Source organism: Prosopis cineraria, unplaced genomic scaffold, assembly GCF_029017545.1.
Source record: "Prosopis cineraria cultivar Desert tree isolate PC_DT_omini unplaced genomic scaffold, ASM2901754v1 PC11, whole genome shotgun sequence".
NCBI classification, from domain to species: domain Eukaryota; kingdom Viridiplantae; phylum Streptophyta; class Magnoliopsida; order Fabales; family Fabaceae; genus Prosopis; species Prosopis cineraria.
In genome coordinates, this window is record NW_026555342.1 from 25,247,099 (window position 1) to 25,260,006 (window position 12,908).

At 31.7% G+C, this 12,908-nt stretch overlaps 1 pseudogene; it reads right to left on the reverse strand.

Moving 5' to 3' along the window:
• LOC129286381 (26S proteasome regulatory subunit 8 homolog) overlaps window positions 1-8,497 on the reverse strand; it is a 32,788-nt pseudogene extending 24,291 nt beyond the window's left edge.
• Between the last annotated feature and the right edge of the window lie 4,411 nt (window positions 8,498-12,908).

Sequence of the window (12,908 nt, forward strand, 5' to 3'; positions counted from 1 at the left end):
TTTTTCCCTATTAGAAGATCATTGAAATACGTAGTCTTGAGGGAAACATTTTATAATATATGGATGAATGGAAAATTGAAGTGAAAGTTGAGATATGATTGAATAGTTCTAGAGAAAAATTGACCTTACTAGCCACCGTATTTTAGGATATTTTCCTTTGAGGAGAATCAATGCTAGATTGCACATGTACCTGTAAATGATTTTAAAATAGGATATGGTAATTATTGAGTCTTAAATAGTGACAGTATCTTTGAACAGCCCTCCGAGCATAGGCCAAAATGACAATGTTATGCTTGATAAAAGTTAATCTAATGATACGAAACAAGGATATATTAATTGAAATACATTTAAGTAGATATTTTTTTCTATCACAACCTTGTTCTCCATGCAGCTTGCTCCACTGCTTCAACTCACGCCATTAATCCATGAGCATCAAAATTGCAAGAACCTGTGATAAAATACAAGATTTAGCTTCTTCTACAAATTCATGATCTCTTGCAACAATCACATATTCACCTAAAAATTTAGGTAGATTAGGTTATATAATGAAATCTTAATCTGTTTGCAAGTATTTTCCCACAGTGATGCAAGAGAAAGCAAAACAAAAAAGATTCCAAAATCAATGGACTAACGACATGCCTTAGTTGAATCTTCAAATGCTATAGTCAAATGGAATTATTAATGAACACTAAAAAACCACACCATCCCCCATATTATTTATAAAAATATCCATTAATAGTAAGTATTTTCCCATTATGGTACAAGAGAGAAAAATAAATATAGGCCTAAATCAAGTAAAACCACAGTCATTTTCGTAAATTGTGAGGGGTTTTGAGTTAACCCTACCCAATTCTTAGCCTGAATCATGTCTTCCATGTTTATAGGCCTTAAGGTAATTACTAGATGTTCTTTGTCCTCTTTAGCACTTGAAGCAGCTTCTGAGCTTTGGTCTTCAGCCGCTTTCTTATTCTTTTTCTAAATTAATGCAAAATTTATTCTAGTCATTAGCTAAAAAAATGATTGAGTTGAGAAAGAACATTGAGATTATGTTACAAATCAAGGAAATTACTTGCTCCTCTACATCATCTTTGAGACATAAAGCAACTTCCAAGCTTTGGCCTTGAGTCTCTTTCTTATTCTTTTCCTTAAATAAGAAAAATGTTTATGTTGGTCAACTAAAGGACAATGATTAGATTAAGAGGCAACCTTGACATGTTGTAACCAGTCAATGTTTTCATGTTTGGTTAGAAATATTACCATATCCTTCAATCTCTCCTATTTTATTAGCTCCCTAACAGGCTAATAAGTAGCGATAGTACACAAATTCTATTTAAAAGAAATTTAGTGTCAAGAGATGGTGACCACAAGTTATAAATCAAAAAATAGAATAACAATATAAAAAGATAAAAAGAAAAACAATTAAAAAAATAAAAAACCTTGATGTCACTTCCAGTATATCCCTTTGTGAAGAGTGCAAGCTCTGTAAAGACTAAATTTTTAGTATTTTCCTTGGCTAGCAGAGTTTTGAAGATAATCTCCCTTGCCTCAACTGATAGAAGACCGACTATGATTTTGCTTAACATGGAACGTTACAAATGCATCAATCAAAAAATCATACCAATGTGTATTTAAAAATTAAATAATTTTAAAACTAAATGTAGACACATTTGTCAATGGGGTTTTGAACTTTGGTTTATCATATTATGAGTGACTAGTCCCTTCTGCTGGAACCAACCTCGGTTAAAAATTAAATTTTTATTCAACAATATTAATTACAAAGAGATCAAGCCTAAATAAATTTGCCAAGAGATGCTTTAGAGAGGTTTTGAATGGTTCCGACTTGCTAATGCAAATTGAAACCAAGACTTAGAAACAAATAAACATAGATAAAAAAATTCATAGAAGTTTTACTTAGAGGGTGGGAAAACTATAAAAAGGAACGAAAGTCTATGTCCTCCAAGGAAGCCACTAGTGGTGCTATATATGTGTAATGTTTTGATTATTTCAAGAAAAAAGTCTATGCATGCATTTGTTCTCAAGACAAAAATAATAAAATGAATCATATTCGGATGATGAAGACAACCATGAAGATATATATATATATATATATACCTTCTCTGAAACCATCTTATAATTGCATCATTGAGGTCAAATGGCCTATTAGTTGTAGTAAGAACTAGAATTTGCTCATCTTGTTTTGTCAATAAACTATCCCAATGTGTCATGAATTCATTCTTAATCCTCCTTGTAGCCTCATGTTCTCTACATCTTGATTGTTGCCCAAGCAAGCTATCAACCTTTGAAGCTAGTAAGAATAGAGCTTGGACATTCTTCTCATGTTCTCCATACCACATTGATGTGATAGTAGACATTGAGACATTAATGAAACTTTCTCCCGTTTCATTTGAAATTGCCTTTGCAAGCATTTGTTTTCCTGTACCTGGTGGTCCCAACAGTAATATACCTCACCGTGGCTTAAGTTTACCTTTGAAGAGGTCTGGGCTTTTAAAGGGAAGCATGATGAGCTCTTGGAGTGATTCCTTAATTTTCTCTAATGCACCAATATCTGAGAATGTAACACCTATCTCTTGTGCAAGTATAAGCTCTAATGTTATGTTCTCTTCATCCTCATTGTCTGGACAAACATTCTACTAGCATAAAATGAAGTTAAGGTAATACTCCTTGAAGTCCAAAATATATACATTTTCTTCTAGCTAATTTTAGTTCAAATATAAGCAACTGAGTATTTATATTTTTTTTCTTATTTTAACCCTTATATTTATTAACCTAGATTCTCATGTTTATGAATTTATGACCTCTTTCTCACTCATCATAAATTGAAACTAAGGGTAGAAAAAGGAAAACGATATATACTTTAATTTAATAAGAATAAGGATTTTATTAGTATGAGGGTTATTGTTAAAACATGTTTATATTTTGGACCGAATAGAGTATAAGATAATGAAATAACATGAAGAAGCCAAAGCATAAACATTAGTTAGACACTATTTTTTGGCTTATTGAAGTTTGAACAAACTAAGTCCCATTTTATTTAGAAAAAATTATGCATAAGACAAAACAAGTGAAATACTTGGGAGGAAAGACCAAGCACAAAAGGTTGTTGAAGGTGCATTGCCAATCTACAGTCAATCTTTAAGAATTATTAATACACATTCTTGAAGAACTCTTAAAGTTTGATTGCAGATTTTTGAATCTTAAAGAACCTTCAAAACTTAAGTTTTACTCATTTGATCATTACCCACAATTTCCCCTTATGTTCATTGATAATGAGAGTGTATGTAAACATACTTTCTTTCCATCAGCCTCTTGCTTTTTAGTATCCTTGATGCTATCACTCTTGCGGAATAGATCCAAAGTATGGTACAAACTGTGAATTCCAAGATTATTAGTCACTAAACGAGTTTTCTGCAAACAAATACTTGAAAATAATTGAACCAAATTCTTACCTTTCATAGGACATTACAAGCCTTCCATTCATATATTCTGGATCCTTGGTATTCATCAAGTTGTGAGATATTGCAAATACAATGATCTCTTTAATATGTCTGCTTAGTATCTCAGTTTCCTCATGGCTGATTGAATTCAAGTCTTTACATTCAACATCAATTTCTGCCAATACTTCAATAATGTGATTTTGATTATCTTGAAACTGAATTGTTTTCTTGTTCTCCTCCAGTTAGATTTTCCAATTTTGAAGATTATTCTCATCTTTATGATGTTAGATCTTAATCTTATACGGGAATAATGCAGCGAGCCTTGCATCATGTTCTGAAATGTAATCTTGTAACGACTCATTTTCTAACCACACTTCATCGTCAACATCAATTACTTGGGAACCAAGTATTAAAACTAGCCTTGAAAGTTTCTTTACAATTTTATGAAACAAGTTATACAATTGTTCTAATTAGAGGAACATCTCAACATCCCTGATGTGTAATATGGTGGAACTTTTTTGAGACAGGAACTAAGACCTGCGTGAATTAATAATATTAATCTTGCTTGTTATATATGATTTATGGAGAGCCTTGCCAATTATTGTAATTCCCAAATAAAGAACAAATTAGAGTTGGAGAAAGAAGCCATTATGACATTACCTTATAAAGCAAATTCTTGAAGAGTTTTTCATCAATGCACATGTTGCTTTAATTCCCTGAGGGAGCTGAGAATGGAGATTCAAAGCAATGAGCATATCACAAATTTAGATTTCATGTATATTCAAATTCAAATACTATATGACTACTAAATGCTCTATCAATCATATGTAGGTAAGGAAAAATTAATCTTCAAATATTTTTCTCAATTTTAAATTATATGTTTGTAATTTATTTTGTTTTAATCAAGTTCTTATAGTTTAATTTATTAGATTTGTCAATCCCAACAAGTTAAAATCTTTGAATTTTTCATTTTAAAAGATAGAATTAAAAAATTATATTTTTATCGAAAGATTATATAATTTTAGAATGAATTAAATAATTTTTAGATCTCAAAATTTATAAATTATATTTTGGTTACATTTTATAAGATATTTTTCACATAGAAAATGTTTTAAAAATTATTAAAAATGTAAACATTATATTAAATTAAATTTTTCTTTTTTTGGCCAATAGTATTAAATCAAATTTTCTATAAATTTTAAAAGTATTTTTTATTTTCAGGAAATTTAATAATTTATTCATAATTTTAAAATTTAGGACTAATGTAATGTCTCATCATGAATTGAAAAGTGACAAATTAATAAAGTTAATATCACCTTAAGTAATAAGGAAAGTCTTGAAAAGTTTCCTTGCATTCATTGCCATCTGTTAAGATTAAGGTGATGAAGCCTAATATAAAAACATAATGAATGGACCCTATACTTGTTAGCTGTCTGTGCAGACATGTGTAGTATTCTTTCTATTCTTTACATAATGTACACTTGTCATTATCTCGAGTGTCCTAGGGTTTGTAACCTAGCTATTTAAGTCTGTATATAAATTAAGCTTCCAGTTGTCAATATCAATACATATTTCACAATAAAAGTTATCTTGGTATTAGAGCCTCTCTAGGGTTAGTCACCATGGCTGATTCATCTTCTTCTGGAGTTGCATCTTTTAACAACTCCATGTGAAATGTAGATTTGATAACGATTAAGTGTCTAAATGCGATAATTGACACTTTTGGTTAATAGAGAAATTGACTCTGAATGCCAATTCTGTGTAGATTATAGTATGTGAAGTACGAGTCACGAGAAAGGAGCTTGAATAGGGTTGAAGTTACACGGTTAACCCTTTCTATCGAATAAAAAGGTTAAGGTAACTGTATATTTTATTATATTTATTAACTATTATAACTATGTAGAAGTGAATATCAAATGAGAAATTATGAATTTATGAGTTTTATGCATGACTGTTATTGAAATGATTTTAGCATGAAGCATTGTGAAATGAATTTGAAAAGTTATTGATTTTAATAGATATATACATATATGATATGAAAGTATATATGTTGTAGAAAGGTGTATAAGTAGTAAAAGTTGTGAAAAAGTATGATCATAGGACATGGGAGTTCACCCAGAATATGTAGGGTTGTGTATGTATGGAGATATGTGAGTGTAAAATTCATATGGTCAGGCCATCACCATGGGACATTCGATGAGACATTATACGAGCTGTTACCATGGGTAATCCGATATAGCATATTATGGGATTATTATCATGGGACATCCGGGCAGTCTAACAACTCCCTAGTACCCGTTAAGGTGCGGTTAGAAGTCAACGACACCTCTATCACAAGTGTGTGAAGAGGGAATTCCATAGGTGGATTAGATTACCTTTGGCTGGATATTTTTATCACCAAAAGTGAACTCAGGTCAACAAGTAGTTGATCCAAAAGAGCCTATAATTTCGTGTTAGGGAGCTTTGGAGGATCGGTGAATAGTTAATCATGATAAGATGTAAAGGTGTTTGAAACATGATTTATATGTGAAAGTGATAATTTAATTATAATATAATATGTATATATGTGTTATATGATGATTTCAGTTACTTTGGCATGGTTATTTATGATAATAGATATTTCATAAGCTATATTTGGTTACTGAGATTTTTTTCTCACACGTAGTTATTTACATTTTCAGTTTCTGGTATTAATAGGTCCAAGGAAAAGGATATAAGTTGAGTTGACATCTCTCGCCTAAATCTTTATAACATATGGTGTAATGAATTTGGTTGATATTAATCTTGTATATATATAAGTTGCCATAAGATTTGTATATGTGCATAAAATATGATCATGGTATGTTTTGTGATTTTGAACTCCCTAGCCCTTGTATATGTGTGAGTGATGAAATGACTAGAAGGACTAGTGGATGAATGTAATTATGTGTGAATATGAAATAGGTAGAGATTATTTGTAATGTTTTGGCCATATATGAGATTAAAGAAATGAAATGTGAATTTATTCTAAAGAAAGAAAGGGGGAATTTATAGGCCAAAATTGTGTATGTGTGGTATATTGTGTATATCATGGTTAATTAGTTGTGTTTTATCCATTCGGACTTGGTCAAGGCCTAAAAAAAGGTTAATGACAACTAGTTTCGAGTTGAAACACTTAAGTGAAAAAAATTTGATAGAAAATGGTCAAGGTACATTTTGGTGTCCAATTTTTGATAAAAATATCAGATTATGATGAAATCAATGTCATTAGTTAGATTTCAAAACAAGTTTCATGTAGGCGCTTGAACCATCCCAATCGGACTTCGCATGTGGAAATAGCATGTATCTGAATTTTATATCAGAAACTACCATTTGACAACAAATTCAGGTGTGTGCGCTGTAGCGCATGTACTCGCATGCCACTGCACACAGCATAGAGCAAGCGATTGCGGCCTTTATGTTATATAAAGACAGACACACGCCTTTATGTTAGTTGTGTGAAATGAATTTCGAAAAAGAAGCAGCTTTTCTTTTGTTTTCTTCTTGTGCAAGTTTCATTATAATTCCTACATGTGTTGGAAAAATTAATGGAGAATCACTGTTTTGGTGGGGGGGATCATTCCATCCTCAACAACTCACTCAAATATTTATGGTCATTGATTTATTTATTTACTTATTTATTCCATTGTTCGATATCCTAAAATTGAGTATTACCACATCTCACCTAGACTAATATGAACTTGGGCTATGTGCAATGGCAAAGCTAGAATCTAGAGTCAAGCGGGTGTGAGACAACTCAATTTAAAAATAAAAAATTTAAAAAATATTATAATATTTTTAAAAATAATTACATTAGACAAAAAGTATAATAACATAAATAAAATTATGCATATTTTTATTTGAAAAAAAAATATACTGAGAATTTATTTGGGCAAAAAAAATGTGTTCAAAAAGTTGATATAGAGTTTAATTGAACAAAAAGGAAAAAGAAAAGAAAACTACTCCCCAAGAGGATGACTTTATTTATTGTACTTAAATTTTATTATAAAATAAACAACTCTTGATCCATTTTTTTTAACAATATGTCTAATAAGTATAAATTTTTTTATTTAAATCCATGGAATATAAGTTAAAATATCATTTATTTAAAAAATTTGAATCCAAATATTTTTTATTAAGCCTAAAGGGTTTAAAATTTTGAAACCAAGTGTGTAAGATTGTAATTTTACATACTATTTATGTAATTTTCTCCATGTGAAGGGATGCATTTGCCTCCCATCACATGTATGTAGGTCTGCCATTAGCTGTGTGAGACTGTTATTACCAACTGTAAATTTAAGATATCTTGAAAATACTTTTGATATATTTATTTAACTTAATTATAAATTTCAAAATTTGAACTCAAAACTATAAGATAAACTGAACTTCTTCAACCAGTTTGAACAAAACACCACTAAATTTTATCTATTTATTTATTTTTTTAACACGACTTGAAAGGAAAAAAAAATTACATCGCGTAATGCTATAATGGAATTAAAGCTGGTGCTTGTGGAACTTAGGCCCTGTTTGGTATGCAGCATTGGAGGGTTGGGATTGGGTTTGGGTTTGAGTAATCCCACATTTAACATGTTTGGTATGAGTCACTCACTAATCCTTGGGATTGTTTAGTCCCACTTAGGTGGGAATACTCAAACCCACCATCCCCCTGGTATTGCAAAATTAATCCTGGGATTGAAATTATCATTGACCAAAATGCCCTCCTCAAATATGCCCAGATCTGACCCCTCTCGTTCTCCATAAAATTTTTCGCTCAGACATGTTCACCGTGGATGATTCCGGCGATGACTTTCTCTCACCGTCGACAACTTCCTCTTGCTGTAGACGGCTTCCTCCTTCGCCGGCATCGCAAAGCAAAGAACAGAAGCACGAACAAAAGCAACGACCATGGGCAAGCAAGATTCATTTTCAGATCTGATGATGGGCGAGCAAGAACAAAAGCAACGGCGATGAAAGGTTGCGACGGGATCGTCTTCTTCCTCCCTTGACTGTGCAAATGTATACATTTTTAGATTTGATTTGGTGTTAGACTTGCATTCTAGATTGTCTTCTTAATCCCTTCTCACTCGCCGCCTTCTCCTCGAGCTCCCCCGCATCCACCGTCGGGAAGCTCTAGATCTGAAGTGCAGAGCTCCAGATCCGCCGTATCTTCCCCTGAGCTATGCACCGTTGATGATTGTATTTTTTTTTATTAATAATAAAGGGCATTATGGTATTTTGTTCATTTATGATGAATTAAAAAAAATTAATGTCAGTATTCCCTCCAAATATTACTTCATTCCAAACATATTTTTAAAGTCCTAATCCCAACCCTAACCCCAATCCCAACCCCAACCCCAATTCCAATCCCAATCCCTCAAAATTTATATCTTTGTACCAAACAGGGCCTTAGAAATAACAAATTTACAGAGAGTGACAAACAATACACTATTTCAGTCAAGAACGTCCATTCCCCGCCAATTGCATAAGACAAATTAAACTCCTGAGGTAGATTATTCTTTTTGTTTTTTTTTTTAGTTTATAGAAAATTAAACTTTTTTTTGAGTGGGGCCATAGCCGAAAAGAAGAAGATAAAAATTAAACAGACTTGGAAAATTAAACATTTAGTGATTTGGTCCTAATATAGTTTCGCAACTCATTAAATTATCGATTTTGCTAAGGGTTTATTTAATTATTTAATTTTGTATATTTATATTGAAATTGTGATGTCCTCTATTTTTTTTTGTAAATATTCATGTAATTCAATTGAAAATAATATTTTTTATTTAAATTTTAATACTAAAGAATCAAAGTTTTAAAAGCTATTACAATATTTATTTTTTATCCTCTGAATTTTAACTACTTCGTCTCATTTTTAAATATTTTACATTTTTAAATAATAATAAGAATCAAGAATTGCAAAAAAAAAATGTTTTTAAGGAACATAAAAATAAGATGCTAGTATTTATGTCTTTTGATATCACCACTCATACATTGGAGAATTATGGTTTGATGCCTTCAATTAATTTTTTTTTTTTTGAGAATCATAAAAATAAGTTAATTCCTATATATTTATAAAAATAAGTTAATTATAAAAAGTTTTACCAAAACTTAATTGGAATCGAGGCAGGTCACTTACAACATAAAAGGGATGCAAGAATGAATAAACCACTTGTAATTGTTGCCAAGAGTTGGGGCGTAAAAGAACCAGAAGAATATATCATTTAAAAAAAAGTTTGGCACTATATATGGTGAAAGCTAGAAGATGGAGCTGAGGGATAAATTCCTTCTTTTCCTATTCGTCACTCCATTAATTTCTTAATTCCTTTCTTTGCTCCCTACTTTTAAAAAAAGAAAAAAAAAAGTTCCTACTTATTATCATAGCATTCAGTGGAGAATAACTACGTGTATACATTAACTGCCTCTAAATAATTTTTTATAAAAAAAAGTCAAGAATGACGCCATCATCGATGTTCCTGAGTCGTAAGCATTAGATAGGCAAATTTGTCTTAAAACATATGCAAAGCCTTTACATAATATTTTGTAACTACTTTCCACCTATTCTTAAGAAAAGATGTCTTTTAATTTCTTGTAAAATAATGGGAATGGAGAAATTGAGGTGATAGAGTAATAGAAACAATTTCTTATCTTGTAGAATATCTCATTACAAATGGTATGCCTTATGGGCATATATAAGCCTTACATATCAATAACAAATAGTGGATAATAAGGGCCGTGAACGTGAGTGGAAAATAAATGTCATGAATATTATAATAGTGAGATTTACTTGAAAAAAGATGAAGGGCTTAAGGGGAGATGGACAACTATAAACTTATAATATTCATAACACTCTTTCTTAGATATCTATTATTTACATGCCTGGTTAAAAAATTTCAACTAGAAAAGAATAGGTTCTAAACTGTTCCTGCAAATTATTCAGGATTTTAAAAAAAGCTTTCATGCTGGCTCGTAATAGTGGTATTAATGCTCAAAGGACTGCATGTAAGTTGGGCTTTGACAGTATGGAGACTGGGGACGCTGCTAGCTTTGGAGGTGAAATTTGGTGCCTTTGGAATGCTAGTAATTTAAAAGTCCAGGTCAATAAATGCCACTGTCAATTCATTCATCTAAGAGTTGAAAATCTTTAACATGAAGTTTGGTGGATGAAGTTGGTCTATGCAAGCCCCAATACTAATGATCGATGAGTTCTATGGAGAGATTTAAGTGGCTTAAAGAATGAGATTGATGGGAATTGGTGTGTTGCAGGTGATTTTAATGCAAACACTTTTGTTAAATGAAAGAAATACGGTAGCTCTTAAAGGTACAGCGATAGATTGGGCCTTTAAAAAGTGGGTATGCGACAACCAAATGAATGTCGACGTCGGTTTTGTGGGTCCCAAATTCACGTGGCATAGAGGAGAGACTGAAAGCATAATCGACAGGGTATTGGCAAATATAGAGTGGATTGCGAATTTTTCATTCAGCTTCATTTACACATCCTCACTGGTCCTCATCGGATCATAGACCTTTACTACTACATATGCATGATCAAATGGAGGGCTGCATTTTTAATAGACCGTTTAGATTTGTCGCTGCATGGGTTTTGCATGAGAAATTTGAGATACTGGTAAGAGAGAATTGGAACACGTCGATCTCATGGACAGAACAAACTGAACAATTTGCAGTATCCTATTTAAGATGGAACAAGGAGGTCTTTGGGCACAATAGTACTCGCAAAAAGAAAATTCTTAAACGTCTTGAAGGAATCTCGAGGGTCTATCCATCAAAGGGGAAATAACCATATTTTCAAAAGCTCCAAGCTGATCTGCGGACTGAAGTAGAGGAAATTATGTTGCAAGAGAATCTTATCTAGGCGAAAAAAGCTAATAGTAATTGGGCCCGTTTAGGAGATAAAAACACTCGTCATTTTCATAATGTGGCGACTGAAAGAAGAAAGTTTAATAGAATTGGGGCCATTTGCAAGGAGGATGGTGATGCAGATTGGGCTTTTGATAGAGATGAAATTAAAGCTTTGGCCACGGGGTATTTCTTTAATATGTTTTCTAAAGAGATTCCCTCTAGATCCAAGCTTAATTCTCGAATCAATTTCCCTTCGGTTGACGAGGTCACTCTTACCTATTTTGGCCGAGACGTGGATGATGATAATATCAAGGATGCAGTCAAGAGTATGGGTGCATTGAAATCTCTAGGACCAGATGGGTTTGGTACTATCTTTTAATCAAAGTTAATGGAAGCATGTAGGAGGTAGTGTGATCTCTTATGTGAAACATCTGTTCCAGAATCCACAGGATATGCATACCGTAAATAATACTTTCATCATACTTATTCCTAAAAAGAATAATCTGAAGACCCTTTGTGTTATGTCCTATTAGTTTGTGTAATGTCATCTATAAAACTATCATAAAGGTGTGTTTGGTACAAGGGGAGAAGGGAGGGTTTTTAGGTTACCTTGTTTGGTTTTGTTAGAGAGGAGGGGAGGGGATAATTAAATTACCATTATATCCTTATACAAAAAGATTTCAATTATTTTTAACTTTTTCTCATACAAATTGATTTTACATCTAAACTCAAATTGTACAATTTTTTTTTAAAAAAAGCACCCTAATCTTATCATTTTTTAATTTTTTTTTGCTTCTTTTTCCCAAATAATTGACACTTTCATTGATAATTATATAAAAAAAACTAACATCTTGGGTAAAAAATTTCATAGAAAAGAATTATATATATTGGCCATTAATAACAAATTCTTTCTCATCTATCAAATAATCACACATTAAAAATTTAATTCTTTGATACAAAAAAATCATCCTAATATTCATTGAAATACCATAAGGACAAAAATAAGCACCTCTCCCTAGGACCATGTCCCAATATAGGGTATCCTATGAGCCATTTTCCACTTTGAACATCTATTTGGAAACCTGGACAAACCAGGATGTACAATTTGTTACCATTATTATGCGAAGCTGGAAAAAGAAGTTGTCAGGTGAGTTTTTTTGTCCCAGTTAGTTATTTTGTCCATCAAGCTCAACAAAAGTACCAACAATATTAATTTTAGCTCTGTTTTGTAAGACAAAGTTGTTAATATCATTAACAATTTTAATGACTTCTCGAGAATGACATATCTTTCTCCACTCACGTGCTATCTTCCCCTTGTCTCTACTAGCTCTAACTAGTCCACATAATATCATGATTTTTTCATGGTTTGGCAAAGGAGTAGTTCTCCACAGTATTACTTTAGGTTTAGCTTGGAAAACAAGTGAAATAGCATAATTACATCAACAACAATAGCATATTTAAAGCAACAACATATTTATAGCCAATGTCAGCCTATAAATATTGTGCAACTTTTACCACAAAGTAATTGGAATATGTGGAGAATCGGGCAATTTAATCACTTTAAAATACTAACAAGCC